Below are 15,482 nucleotides of genomic sequence, written 5' to 3' on the forward strand. Positions count from 1 at the left end.
GCGGGGGGCTGGACTCGATGACCTCTCGAGGTCCCTTCCAGTCCTATGATTCTATGATTCTATGATTATTTTAAGTTGGCTTTAGAGAAAGCCTGCTTGTTAGAAGTTTGTTCAGCTTGAACTGGGGCAGAAATGGCACTTTATCCTATAATAACAGGCATTCTATGGATGAGATTTAGTGGACAGTATGATGGAACTTCTACAACCCCTTTCAGTATTTGGAAGCCAAGGGTTAGACTCCTTCCCTGGAATGTAGGAAGGGAATCAAAGATGTTTCCTGGGTTAGCAAATGGAGAGGTTAGGACTTCCACTGGGAGAGGCTATAGAATCCAATGGCAAAAAATAACCCTCTGGATATAATAGTGTATAAAACTGAAATTGGACTCTGTTGACCTTTCTGTTCACCATCTAAGAAGTGGGAGGTTATTTTTTCCAGGCAAGGAAAAAATTAAATCTGTGTAAAGGACATAGAGGCTTGCATTCCTTAACTGATCACATTCACAACTCTGAGAACATTTCTAGTCAAGATATATAATATGTGTTTGATGGGGAAGTGTAGCTTCAATGAGGCCTCTCTGCCTTTGGTCTTCAGGTTCCATGAATATTTCACATTCCCAGATAAAGCCAGAGATTAATGTGGTTGCAAAGCATCACTGTTGAGAGATTATTACAAAGGTGAAGACAGGGCTTCTGGAACGCATGTCTTCACAGGAAATCCTGGGGCTGGCCATTCATCAGACAGGCTTTTCCATTACTGGAAGTCTCTAGACCAAGAATGGAGTACCTTTTAAAAGAAGTTAGTCAGCTTGATGCAGCTATTACTGGTTCAGTAGTTAGAGCATTAGCTAAGCACTTGGGAGACTTAGATTTATTTCTGTGCTCTAAGGTTGCCAGACAGCTCTGCCTGCAGGATTGTCCTGGAGTCCCCAAGAATTAAAGATTAATCTTTAATTAAAGATAATGTCCTAGAATGAAGCCTCCAGGAATTTATTCAACTAAAATTGGCAACCCTATTCTGCTCTGCCACAGACTTTCTATGTGATCTTAAGCAAGTCACTTAGTCTCTCTGTGCCGCAGTTCTCCATCTATAAAATGGGTATGGCAGTGTCCTACATCATAAGGATATAGCGGAGATAAACTCACTAAAGATTCTGAAGCACTTAGAAATCTAGTAATGAAAAATACTGTATAAGAGTTTAAGTATTATTACTCTGAAATTCTATGGACTGTGTTATGCAGGAGGGCAGATTAGATGATCACACGGCCTCTTCTGGTCCTAAAGTCTATGCATATTCATCAAAAATGCACTTTGTCTAGGCCAGAAGTAAGAGCCAGGGGATGGGTACATGTTTTTTATGGGATTCACCATACCCATCAAAATTTACAGCCATAGATCAAGTTGCCAGAAAAGCAGAGAGGCAAATTGGGACATAACTTTACATTATAGGCTGGTTGGTGTGATTTTTCTACTGATACAGTCTGACCACCTGTCCTCAGCTCCTTGAGAGCATCTGCAGAGAAACCATATTGAAGAAAACAAACTGGAGAAATTAATGTCCCTAATGGTTGATAAAGCCCAACAGGCCAACAAAGGGAGGCTCATCAAAGTGTTAAAACCAGTGATCTTGACTGTCGCTCCAGACACTACCAAATTATTTATTCTTGTACAGACTATTGGCTGAAAAATAAAAGCAGATGTCTACAACAGTCAGATACCAAAGCCACAAATCAAATGTATTTTAGGCAGACACTTTGATTAACTGAACTTAAAGCTTTTTTGTGTGCCAATTTATCTCAGTTTCTTTTCTGCCAGATATCATTGCTGATATATGCCTTGCCTATCAAAACACACTGATCATATTCAGTAATGTCCTTAAAATTATCATTAGAGACATGACTCAAAGAACCTTGTATTGCCTCAAGCTACTCTATGTATCTGTGCCTCTTGCTTCCTTTTCTTCTTTTTATTTTTGACCTGCTGTTATTGTCTTCTAATATCTTATACCTTGTTATACCAAACAGATGTTTTGGATTACAAGCCTAGTCTTTCATTGTTCAGTTTGAATGCATCTTTTAAAAGTTTCATTTATGGCTGGCAATGACTTTGAAATAACATGTTTTATTTTTCAAGACTGCTTTCAGGATCAATTGATAATACTGTTCTTTACATAGTAGCATAAGCATCTTAAATTTAGGAGGGGGGGAGAAAAACATTAACGATTAAAGGAAATTCATTCAAAGTTCACTTTCTCTAAAAGGAGACTATTAGCAATTTTTTTTAACTAACTTCCTTAACTGTGTTAATCGTACCACCTTAGCATATGTCTACACCGCAGCATTACTTTGGAATAACTTACATTATTCCAAAATAACATAGTCTGCATATACACAGCAAACAGTTATTTCAACATAATGTTGACTCCTGTAACCCTGATTTTACTAGGAGTAACGGAAGTCAGAAGAAAAGTGCTCTGACTAGGACTTCCTGCTGTGCAGATAGCGCTGAAAGCCGAAATAAGCTTTTTTGACTTAAGTTACACAATTGATGTAGCTCAAGTTGCATAGTTGCTTTTTCGACTTTAGCCCTTCTGTGTAGACATGCCCTTAGAGAATTGTACCTGAAATAACATAATATGTTAGCTCTTGATCAGGCAAAGACTTAAGCACATGCTAACCATTATGATTTAAGTAATTCCATTGCCATAAAGTTAAGCACAGAATCATAGGACTAAGTACAGTACTATCTAGCCCAGGTGTCGTCAACCTATGGTTTGCGAGCCAAATATGGCATACTGGAGAGATATAGCTCTTTTGAAGCTCCAGTCCAATCCCCCGCTTGTTCCCACTGAAGCAGATAGTCCACACTGGAACTACCACCTCATGGCCTCCTACAAGATTAGAGTATCTGCGCTGGCTTCCTGTGAGGGAGAGTGGGGAAAGCCCCGAGGAAGTCAGAAATGGATGCACATTGTTTCTCCCTTCCCCCTGACAGGTGAACAGCAGCATGCTGATGTACTTCCTGGAGGTTTTCCCTGCTGCTCCAATAGCAGAGGAGAAAGCCTCCAGCACCTGGGAGCAGTGCAAAAACAAGTAAGTACCCCCTCCCAGACTCTGCACCCCCAAACCTCTCATGTATCCCATCCCCCGCTGAGATCCCACACCTCCAACCTGCTCCTACATCCTCTCCCCTGGCCAGACATCCTGCCCAGTCAACTTCTGCCCACTCCCCCCGGACAGATACCCAGGTACGGAAGTTGGTCTGTAATTCTCCAGGTTGTCCTTATATACCTCTTTATAGATGGACACTATCTTTTCTCTTTTCCAGTGTTCTGGAATCTCTTCTGTATTCCATGATTTTTCAAAGATAATCGCTAATGACTCAGATATCTTCTCAGTCAGCTTCTTGAGTATTCTAGAATGCATTTCATCAGTCCTGGAGACTTACAGACATTTAATTTGTCTAAGTAAAGTTTAACTTGTTATTTTCCCATTTTAGCCTCTGATTGACCTCATTTTCACTGGCAATCACTATGTTAAATGTCCAGTTACTATGAAACTTCTTGGTGAAAACCAAAACAAAGAAATCTTTAAGCACCTCTTCCATTTCCACATTTTTGTTATTATTTCCTCTTCCCCACCACTGAATACCCTGTCCTTGTTCTTCCTCTTGCTTTTAATGCAGATGTTTTCAGACTTCATTGCACCATGAGCCCCTACTGACAATAAAAATGACTACCTTGCTCCAGGAGGGAGGACTGAAGCCTCACCACCCAAGGCTTCTGCCTTGAGCTCCAGCAAGTCTAAATCAGCCTTTGTCATACCATTAACATGGGGTCACAATCCATTTTGGGGTCCCAATTCACTGTTTGAGAATCGCTGTTCTAATGTATTTGTAGAATGCTTAAGTATTTGTGTTATCAAGGCCTAAATCTTTGCTTACAGATCTGACAGATAATTGGACTTGCAACTCTTGCTCTAGTGATGCTCAGCCACATTTGAAGAAGCAAAGATATTGTTATGAAGCATCAAATTAAATTGCTGCAGCCTCTAGTCTTCAGCATCTTGCCATATGCTTGCAAGAGGTGGGCACAAAAAACCAGGAGAGTAAGAAGCTTTCTGCTATCGCACTGAAATACTTAGGTAATTGCAGGATGTTACCTAGTGATGAAACACTCCCCAGAATTTTCAGTATAACCATAGCATGATACCTCATATCATCAAGACAATCAGATGTAGAAACCTTGAGTTTTCAGGACAGATGGGTGAGATGAGCAGAGGAAGATTGCTGAAGCAAGTTTTGTAGGGATTGGGCAAGGTTCAGCAAAAGTGGCAGACGGGATGGAATGTAATATGACATGCTTCTCCAGCCCAGTGTGAAGACTGGCCAATGACTCCCATGTGTTGGTTTTACTGTTCATTGCAATGCCACTTTATGGGGCTTAACAAGAAAATAATAATAAATGAATTAGTCTGTGCTGGTCTGGGACCTTAAATCTACAATTTGATCTGCATGGATGAAACTTTGACCTGCATGGAGCTCTTCACTGGGCCTCCATATGAGAGTAAGCATTCATCTATGCGGCTCCAATTGCAGGATCAGGACCACAATTTCCACTTTGCTATTTTTGCTGGCTGTTTATTTACTTCTTAAACTTCATTAGGCCTATATACAACAAAAATATACTAGTCAGCTTGACATCCTGACTAGCCCCAGGCATCAGTGTTTGGGTTGCAAATACTGCAGGGAAAGATTTAAATTCCAACAAAACTGTTTTTCGTGAAATTACATTCCAGTACTATTTATTATTTACAGTAACATATTATAAAAATCAAATGTTACGTCTAAACTACTTTTTGGGATCTCTGAGAGAAAGAGAAATAATTTTTTATCAAATGCAAAGTTACCGAACAACTTTAATTTAGTGTACATCTACACTGCGGGTATCCCGGAAAAACTCCGCCACATCCAAGGAACGCATTTGCTCTTCCGCTTTTTTTTGTGGAAGAGCAAACATGCTCTTTTGGGGAACCCTGTGTACTTCGTTCTACAAGGAATAAGGGCTCCTCTGAAAGAGGCTTTTCCACCATTTGGCCCCGCTTCCGGAGAAGCAATTGGAAAAAGCTACAGTGTAGACCTAGCCTGAGAGTCTATTATTCATTTTCATTACATAACAAAAGAATATCACAAGCAATAAGAAACTACAATAAGAAAATGCCTACCATTGTCTCTGCAGATTAATCTATATTTTAATTTTAAAGTTATTTTATAAAATTCATTTAAAAATCCCTCCTCATGAGTTGGCACTTGTGAAGTGTGAGATACATATTGAACTGATCATATAGCTGAAATGAAATTCCTGGGTCAGGCAATGTAATCATAGCAGCAACAAAGAGAAGAATTCCCCCTAGAGACAGCAAAATGTGATGGCACCTGCTATCACTGACAGTGAAGGACCTGACAGTCTTTTTAATATAAATGCCTAGTTTCAGATTTTTAGAACCGATCACAAAAACTCACTCGAGGCTGAAGGTCTCTGTCAGAGAGCATTTTTTAAAATCAAATGTTAAAAAAAATCTGCATGGCCATTTTTAGTCACTGTGTAGGCAGAAAAAAATAGCAGAGTATGTGTCCCATACCTTTTGGAGGCAAAACAACTTACCTAAGCATGAGGTTCTTTTTTTAATTGAAACCCCCAAACACATTGTAGACCTGAAGCAATGTAAATCTGCAGCTTTGTTTAGTGGGAATATTAACTCTTTATATTCAGTTGTAAGTGCTGCACCCATAAAATGGACTAAGAAAGTGGTTAAAGGAGGAGGGGGAAGGTGCCAATTTTGTTTCCACAGGTGTCGATGATGCGGAATGGCATCTTGTGTTACATAGGCAACAAAATGGAAGAGAACGTGGACAGTCGGAGTCCATTACCAAGGTATCTGAGCACCTAGAGGGACATCTATATAGGTATAAAAGACCAGAGGCATGGCTGTGGCTGGCCCAGGTCAGCTGACTCAGGATCATGGGACTTGAGCCTTGGGGGGAAAAAACTGCTGTACAACCCAAGCCTCAGCTCTAGAACCCACCACCCTTGTAAGGTTCCAGAGCTCGAGCTAGACCTGAGCCCAAAAATCTACAGAGCAATTTTTCAGTCCCAGAGCCTGACCCCATGAGGCTGAATCTGCTGAGCCCATCCAGTCACTGGCTTTTTATTCTTGTGAATCCATACTCTGAGGCTACAACTACACAATAGGATTTATGTGCAAAACAGTCCATTTTTGCGCAAAAACCCACGGAGCGTCCACACCTCAAGCACATTTTTATGCAAGAAAATTTACAGTAGAATGGCAGAACAGAGGGCTTTTTGCGGTATAGGTATACCTCTTTCAACAAGGAATAACTCCTTTTTGCTCAAGAGTTCTTGAGCAAAAAGGTGTCTGTGGATACTCAACAGGGGTTTCTTATGCAAAAAGAGCCTATCAGAAAAAGCATAGGTGCTCTGATGGCCATTCTGTTAATGGAAATGAGAGATTTCTTGTGCAAGAGCGTCCATGAAGTGTAAAAGCTCTCTTGCACAAAAGTGCCTCACTTTTGCAAGGTGCTTTTGTAGCGTGGACGTGCTTTTGCGCAAGACGTTTTTGCAGAAGATCTCTTCCGCAAAAAGCTTCTTGTGCAAAAACCCTGAAGTGTAGATGTAGCCTTAGAGAGAGAAGAGAAAAAATGTATCAAAAAAGAGTTTGTGTTCCCAAGCAGGCTAACTGTCTGGCAAACAAAAGTGTAGGTATATATGTGTTGATTGTCTAGTTGCATAGCGGCACATTTTCCACTCCTTTTTCCATGAATACTATCACTTGCCAGTAACTAAGCTAGAGAACATGTATGTCTCTTTAAAAAAATCCAAGGCGACCTTTCCCAGAAAGTTTTGCATTATCTGATGGTATTGTCTGCATCTTAGAAGAGTGATCATTTTCAGGAGATTTTGTACAAATTCTGTGTCATAGATCTGCAGGTTTGATGTGCTGGAACAGCACTGGAACAGTCCTTGGGGGACCTCATTGGATAGGATGCCCAGATAACAAGTGGGAGAAATCTGGATAGGTGAGGGATGTTATAGGCATCTATATAAAACAAATTCCCAAATATTAGGATTATGCCTATAAAATTGGGGTATTTGTTAAGTATGTTGAGTGGCAGGTATTATGTGTTGAGGCTCTACAGTTAGAGAGAGAGAGAGAGAGAGAGAGAGAGAGAGAGAGAGAGGGAAGGAGAGAGGGTCTCACTCAGTCACCTGAAGAAGTGGGCTATGCCCACGAAAGCTCATGATACCGTCTACATGTTTTGTTAGTCTTTAAAGTGCTACCATACTATTCATTGTTTTTAAATTTATCTTTCAAAAGGGTAAGCCACTTGGCTTCACTGTGGACCAAACTTTGGAGCCTTCAGCACCTCAGTGTCACACCAAGAGCTCCCTTCAGCAAGTCCTCCTTATTTGAACATCTGAGAGAAACCTGTATGGGTAGAAGGAGCAAAGCATCCCCACCTGTAGCATTTAAATGACTCTCAGCCAACATTAAAAACAATAGGAAGTATTTGATGTCTGTAACACATAGTAGAAAGTCTTCTGTTAACACAGACTGAAGAAAGTTACAGCATGGGCCATTCTGATTACCATCCTCAGTCCTTTGTTGACCAGCTGGTCAAACACAGCTGGCTTCCTGCAGAGCGGAAGGGCCACCCTGGTCATTAGTTGCTAGGTAGCAAATGTCCCATTGTTTGGCTTTGTCATTTTCTTTGTGGATCTGGGCTCCAACTGCAAGACAGCTAGGCATCACCCTCTCATGGTTTCTGCAAAGAGTAAACAGCCCTCTACCCTGCACCTAGTAAATAATATAGCAGAGGCACATATAGTATTCATACCAAATATTACATAAAATTCCCACTGCATCACACTCCGCTCTGTACCATTTTTCTGTCTCCACATCCCAAATGAGACATGAGGGGGCGGGTGTCCGTGTAGTCTGACTTCCACTATTGTCCTAGAGAAGGAGCAACTTAAGGGACTTTCTCTCTTCCTTTTCCATCTCGGAGGGAATTCAGCACCAGCAGGGCAGATCATGTTTTTAAAAAAGAAGGGGATGCAGAACTCATGACTGGACCCTCCCTTCTCCCACCAACTCAGCAAGACATCAGCTCCTGCAGCTGCTCCCACCTGAGTTTCCCTTTGGGTCTTCACTTCATCAGCCAAGGAGGAGGGGGAATATGTGATTGCAGGGCTCCCCTAGCTAGGGCGAGGAAGTAGGGATGTTTCCTTAGTAGTAAGTAATACAGCAGGCTGAGTTGCAGAGAAGAGATTTCTATCGAGTGGCCAGTGTTATATGCTGAGGCTCTACATTTAGAGAGAGCGAGCAGCTGGGTCCCCACCTACAGTCCCATGCCTCTGATGTCACACCAAACTTCTGACCCTCTTTCTCTAGGTCTCATTGTACTGGGTAGAGCCATAATCTTCAATTTACATTCTCCATTAGGGCTAGTGGAGTTTCACTGAGTGGTTTCACAGGCTTCCCAAAACAGCCTGCCCATGCCCTGCCATAGTAGGTCCCCTCCTGCAGTTCCTGGTGCTCTGTCCTGGCCCAGGGACTGGGACTGGTGAGGCTGCTATGGGGATACAGGGCAGCTGAGGCTGTGGCTGCGCTGCCCATCTGGTGCTTGGACTGTGCCGTTGGGTTGCCTGGTACTCTGGAGCTGGGAGTGTAACTGCCTCACCACAAGATGCTCTGGGACTGTGATGGCTGCTGCTGTGTGGTCCAGATGCTTAAGACTCCAGGCTGGGGGTGATGCAGCAGCAGCACTTGGTGCTAAGGTCACAGCAGGGGTGCTCTGGGCTCTTGCTGGGAAGTGGGGCAGTGGGGAATGGGAAGGGCACTAGGGCTGAGGGCTCCCAATGGCTGGGTCCCTTGCTGCCTGTGTTAGTTATCTGTGGGATATGAACTCAGTAAATAATCAAACATCAACTGAGATGAGAATCATTCTTTAGAGTTCACCTTACGAACATGCACAGTTGTACTCTAGGGCAGTGGTTCCCAACCTTTTTTTATACCCCAAACCCATTTACAAACTTTTGGCAGACTGGTAACATTTTATTTGCATGTTTGCATATTCATTATTGCAAACCTTCAGCTCCAGCAGTTGCCACAAACCTTCCAAATTTTCAGATATCTGCTTTATATCTATGGGTATCCATATCCACAGATATGACTGCAGATATCCATAGCTCATTATTGTGGATACAGATGCAGATACAAAATTTTGTACCCCATAGCGCTCTATAAGTAATTTATTTGAACAGAATACTGTGTAGCTATTAATGTTCTATAATTTAACTCTTTTTTTTTTTTGGAGATGTGACCATTGCAGAATCAGCATGTCTGATTTTTCTTTCATTTATACTGATGTACATCAGGTCTAAGTCACTTGGAAAAAATGGAGTAACTCAGGTGCAAAACTAGCAAGAGAAGTTTAGACCCTACAATCCCAGTATTTAGTAAAAAGCATGGCAAGAATATCGAGACAGAAATCAGTCAAAACAAGCAAGATGATTTATCTTTGAATGTTAAGGATCCAGGGGTTTTTATGGACTTACATATGGGAATCTTAGTAATTCTAACAATAAAAATAAATACAGGGAGAAATTTGCATGTGAAAAGATAAAATACCATCCAAGCAACTACTACAGTCATGGTTTTCTTTTGTCCAAAAAACCCCCAACAGTGTCAATAAATTATTTCAGAAAAATATTCATTACTTTCACCTTCGACAAAAATGTGGTTTTGCCTTATCTGAATAGCATGAATAAGAGCTTATAGTTTAATTTCCCTCTCCAATTAGCATGTATGTTATGTAAATTTGGTATTGCAGTTGAAGATAAAATATCTAAAATCTCAAATATACCACACATCCAATTATAGTATTACAAAATGATTCCTGGGGCAAACAGGAACTGTCAGATCATTACACTTCATATCTGAGAGGAGGGTCCAACTCAAGAGGCCAGTGTCTGTTTTAATCCATTTCTCCTGACCACTATTTTAAACCTTCTAGCTAGATGGCATATGCAGTATTGAATGATGCATTCTACTCATATTACATTATTCCTCTGAGCTACTTCAATGAATGCTGTTACTCTAGGAATGTGAATGTTCACATTCTGAGCTAGAAAACCCCTGAGTGAAAGGAAACTATCAGGGTTACACATCACAATATGTTATTAGATTTAAAATGCTTGTCAACAATGAAAACAAACAAAAACAAGAAAATATCAGTCATGGGATACTTCTCTTAATAAGAAATATAGAACTTACAACAACATTGAGCTGTACAAAAGATATTACATCTGATCCAGTGGCAATAACGGTCTATGGTATGCAACAAACACTAGGGAGAGATCTCCACTGTTTTTAATGACTTTGTAGCAACATTCTAACATTTTCCACATGCAATGTCAGTTTTATTGAATCCCTGAAATCTTAACCCTATTTAAAAATTACTTTCAATAACACATTAGTGAATGTATTTAAAAATAGATATTTAGAACCCGAAAGACATTTCTTAAGGAATAGACCCTCTCCATGGAAGTGAGATTATTTGAAGGCTCATGTGGGACTAAATTAATGTGTAGGACTTGTGCTGAGCTTCCAAATGGGGTGAATTTAATTCTGAAAATTTGGCTCAAAATAAATTATTTAATTATAGACAAAACTTTCAAAAGTGATTAAATAACATAGGATCCTAGGTCCAACTGACTTTCAATGAGGCTCCTAAATCACTTTGGTGTTTTGAAAAATGTACCCTATGTCTCTATTACTTAAAGTAACTGAAACAAAAAACAGGACTATGTAGCACTTTAAAGACTAACAAGATGGTTTATTAGGCGATGAGCTTTCGTGGGCCAGACTCACTTCCTCAGATCAAATAGTGGAAGAAAATTGTCACAAACATATATACCAAAGGATACAATTAAAAAAAATGAACACATATGAAAAGGACAAATCAAATTTCAGAACAGAAAGGGGATGAGGGGGGAGATAAATGTCTGTGAGCTAATGATATTAGAGGTGATAATTGGGGAAGCTATCTTTGTAATGGGTAAGATAATTGGAGTCTTTATTCAAACTTAAGTGTAAAGTGTCGAATTTGAGCATGAATGACAGTTCAGAGGATTCTCTTTCAAGTGTAGTCTTAAAAGGCCTTTGAAGCAGGATGCAGGTAATCAAGTCATTGAGACAATGTCCTTTCTGGTTGAAAGGGCAAGAAACTTTTTTTTTCTTTGTGATCCTGTCTAATATCTGTTTTGTGGGCACTGATCCTTTGGCGAAGTGTCTGAGACGTTTGTCCAATGTACATAGCAGATGGACACTTTTGTCACATGATAGCATAAATTAAGCATAGCATTTCTATCACTTACTTAAAGTAGTAATTTCAGTCTGTGACAACATATTCTTCTATCGGGCATCTAAATCAAAACACAGAGGCACTCTTAACAAAACTGGAACAGGGTAGGTCAATGCCAGCTCCTCTGTTGCCACTGGCTGTGGGCCTGCTGCAATGGTAACAGAGGGGCTGATATGGACTGAGCGGAGCCTATGGTGGGGGGAAGCACTTAGGGGAAGAGGCGGGGTGGATACAGAGCCCTGAGAGTGCAGACCTGTGGGCATGCACTGAGCACCACAGCATCCAAGCTGCACTCCTGGCCCCTCCTGCTGACCCTGGCTGAGCTGTGCTCCTGGCCCCCGACTGTTGGGTTCCTCATCCACCCACATCCATTCCTACTCCTCCCCCGACCCCACTCCTCTCCATTTCTGTCTGAGCTTGAGCACCACAAACGAGCTATTTGTGGCACTCCAGATATTCTGGGAGGCTAGGGGAAGAGTTGCTGAGCACAGGGCCCAGCTTTTCCCCATAAATGCTCCAGCCTGGGAGCACTCAAGTCGACACAGAACCATAGATAGTGCCAAACTATAGAAATATGGACCATAGACGCTGAACCTGTACTATTACAGAGTTTTGTATGCAGTACAAAATATTGTATACCAGTTTTTCAGATATTCTCTATACTTCTCTGTATGTAAGGGCAAACTTCTGTAGCAATACCATATCGGCCCTACAGAGCTCAAAAAGCAGTCTGGGAAACATCAAAGGCATTGCTATATCACCTTTTATTGTACCCAGGTTATAGTGATTTGTTTCTGTTCATTAATAAACGTATATCATGTATAGGTCAGCAGAACAAAATGCTATTTAATTGTTCTTTTCTGCTGAACTCAGAATACTTGCAACACAAACCACATCTACTGCAAAAATTTCACACAGGAAGTACAGATCGGAGTGAGTTGAAGGAGAAGGTGCTGAATAGAACAGAAGCACTAAAGGGCAAAAACTTCAAAAAACGGGGGCTCTTTCTATGCAAAATATGCAGAATTGGACACAAACAGGTAACTGCATGTGTAAGTACCTCACACAAAAGTGATAACTGCAATTTTTGTACACATTTGCAGACGAACTAATGCACATACAGTTATCTGCTGATATATTTGGCTTGCACAATTTAGACTTTTGTTAAAGGGAAATACTTTAAGTATTTATACAGTTTATTAAAATCATGGGTATAACGTTTTATTCTGTACTTTACAAAGTAATTATTTTTGGATTCAGAGAACTTATAATTTGAGCCCAGCCCTGTTTGATGTTGAGATCAATGGAAGATGAAGACACCATGTCTCTCAGGATTGTGCCCAAAGTTATTCAAGACATGGTACAGTAATTAAGATCAGGTGAATGAAGATCTTATTCATGAGAGGGTCAAAAGGATTCCTCCTGAAAGAAGTGCTGTGAGGGGGTGTTTTCACCCCACACAAATATTGAAATAGCTAAGGGAGCTGGAAAGTGCTAGTCACCTCACTGATTGCACTTAGGGAGGGTGTGGCCAAGTGGAGAATGGATTTAACAGTGGACAGAGCAGATCAGTTGAGAAGCAGATACATAGGAAAGGATGTACAGTAATTACTCGTTTAACATGTGCCCGCTTAACACGGTTTTGCAATAGCACAATTTTTTTTTAGGGAATGTTTTTCAAATAACACAACCGTCCCCAAAATAACTCAAAAATAATCAAGTGGTGGACTACTTTGTGTGGCGGTATAAGTTGGTGAAAACAGTGGTAATACACATGAGTGGATGAATACACATAGTCACAGCGCTCCTCCGCTCACTCACATGTTTATCTTTGTGTTTTAACAAACTGCGGTGACTTGTGTTGCGAGATATCTTGTGTTGCTAGATATCTAATGCTGACATTGATGACCCAGCACCAACAAAAAATTGACTTTGCCACCACCACCTGAAACGCAACACCCACCTTTTCCATTATTTTTAATGGGAAAATTGACTCCGCAGAGCACATTTTCGCTTATCATGAACATTTTCAGAAACTCGTCTATAGTGTTAAATGAGGAATTACTGCAATGAGTGTCTGCTATCTATGAAGGGGCTGGCTGGAAGGGCAGAAAAGCAGAGGTCTATTCCTTAGGCGACCCTGAAGCCTGAGGAAAGATTAGAGCCACAGAAGGGTTTCCTGGCTCCCAGGCAAGGTGGAAAAATGGACAAGCTCAAGACCGTGGTGTAGACTGAGGCACAGGTGCCACAGGATAGAGATGACAGTATTGGGGTGCAACCGAGGCTTGCCTGAAAGGATGGATGGTCAGCAGATTCAGGGCAGAGGACTTGGGAGATATGAGAACACTACATTAGAGGAGGATTTTCTTGTTAGGGAGAGGGCTGGCCACCTGACCCCAACAAGGGCTGAAGATTTAGTGGCCTTCTATTTTGTTTGGCTTATTAAAGGACTGTGTGGCCATAGCAGGAGTCAGAGTCTTGAAGATGATTTGACCAAAGGTTAGACCTTGCATATGGCTAGTGCAGGTTGAAGAACAGCAGGGAAATGGAAGCACAGATGATGCAAGGCTACATCCAGCTTTTGGGTATGCCGAAACAGAAACTTCAGTACAACTGCACTTAAGTATATTGCTTAGGGCTAACAAGACAACCATTTGAAGGGCCAGCATGACAGAAATCACAACATCCAAAATAACCTAGTGCTGAAATAGATGCCTTTCACCACAGAGAAAAGGGTATATGGGAGATCTTTGTCTCCCCTATACATAACTTTGGAGTACAAGAAAACTGACAACATGATCAGTTGAATGAACTGAGATGTCATCATTACTATTTGTGGTGCCACTGAGCCATTCATAGGATGAAAGTCTAAACATAATTTTAGATATGTAGCTTATGTACCCACAACAAAAGGCACAGGCTTTGTAGTGGTAATTTTGCATTTGCTTTCATGGCTGAATGTGACTCAGACTTTATAGATTGTTTGTATTTATACCCAATATCTCTTATCACTTGCACTGTGATGAATATGAAGTTTGCATTTGCAGAGTATATGAGCAAGTGCTCTATTTACTTGGGCTTCAGTGTCAAGTCTTAATGAAGAACTGAAAACAGAACAAAGCTTCCACTCTTTACTGTTCCTTCCTGGAGTAGGAAGTCTGCCTAAGTGTTGGCTGAAACAAAAAATTTGTGTGTGTGTGTGTGTGTGTGTGTGTGTGTGTGTGTGTGTGTGTGTGTGTGTGTGTGTGTGTGTGTGTGAAAATATGAGTTCTTGATTTCTTTTTTTTTTTCTTTTTTTGGGGGGGATTGGAGGGATACAGTTATTACAATACATTTAAAACTGAAATATGACTTACTCGCTTTTTAACTATAGGAGAAAATGAAGTGAGTCTATGGCTAGGTCTACACTAGGGCATAAATTCGAGTCAAGATATGCAATTCCAGCTACATTAATTACGTATTTTGGTGCCATACACATTTTGGTGGATGGCACTTTGGTGCCATCCACACAGCGGGAGGTCAACAGGAGCACACTCTTCCTTTGACTTCTTTTACTCCTCATAAGAGCAGGATTACTGGCGCAGATGGGAGCACCCTTGCAGTTCCAATTAGCGTGTCTTTACTAGACCCATTAATTCAATCGTGGAAAATCGACTGCAGGAATTTATTCTGTCCCAGGTGACTTCCACCTAGAGATTTCTTCCTAAAAAAACCAAGAGGCTATTGTTCTTCTGACAGTTCTGATTTGCAGTCTTACTTTTAATTGTATCAGAGGGATGGGAGAGGAGTGGCACTGATCCCCAGTATTTAGACTTCCTTCTACTTTTCATTATAAAATTTATTTCTTTGTTTTTGAAATGCCTCTAATCCCTCTATGGGTTGCAGCAATTTGAAATTTGGTGGTGTGATAACCGTGCAATCAAGGAATGCCTTTGCCTATCCCTGTGAATTTGTTCTGAGTCTGACGTGGCTGAATTATAACTTTACAATGCTAAATATTGCCATTTGTAGTCTGCATTATAATGCTACAAACTGTGAA

At 40.9% G+C, this 15,482-nt stretch overlaps 1 long non-coding RNA gene across 3 annotated transcripts in view; it reads right to left on the minus strand.

The window, feature by feature from the left end:
* Positions 1-15,482, minus strand: part of LOC142830157 (uncharacterized) — a 38,958-nt gene that overhangs the window by 16,650 nt on the left and 6,826 nt on the right. The window contains exon 4 of one of the 3 annotated variants that reach the window (XR_012905142.1): positions 11,457-11,504. The exons of 1 other annotated variant lie outside the window; for it this stretch is intronic. This is a non-coding gene — a long non-coding RNA (uncharacterized LOC142830157). Of the gene's footprint in view, positions 1-11,456; positions 11,505-14,747; positions 15,147-15,482 lie in introns of those variants that run through there. One more of the 3 variants, XR_012905144.1, reaches the window with a different exon arrangement.

The sequence above is a fragment of the Pelodiscus sinensis genome, chromosome 7 (assembly GCF_049634645.1).
Source record: "Pelodiscus sinensis isolate JC-2024 chromosome 7, ASM4963464v1, whole genome shotgun sequence".
NCBI lineage: Eukaryota > Metazoa > Chordata > Testudines > Trionychidae > Pelodiscus > Pelodiscus sinensis.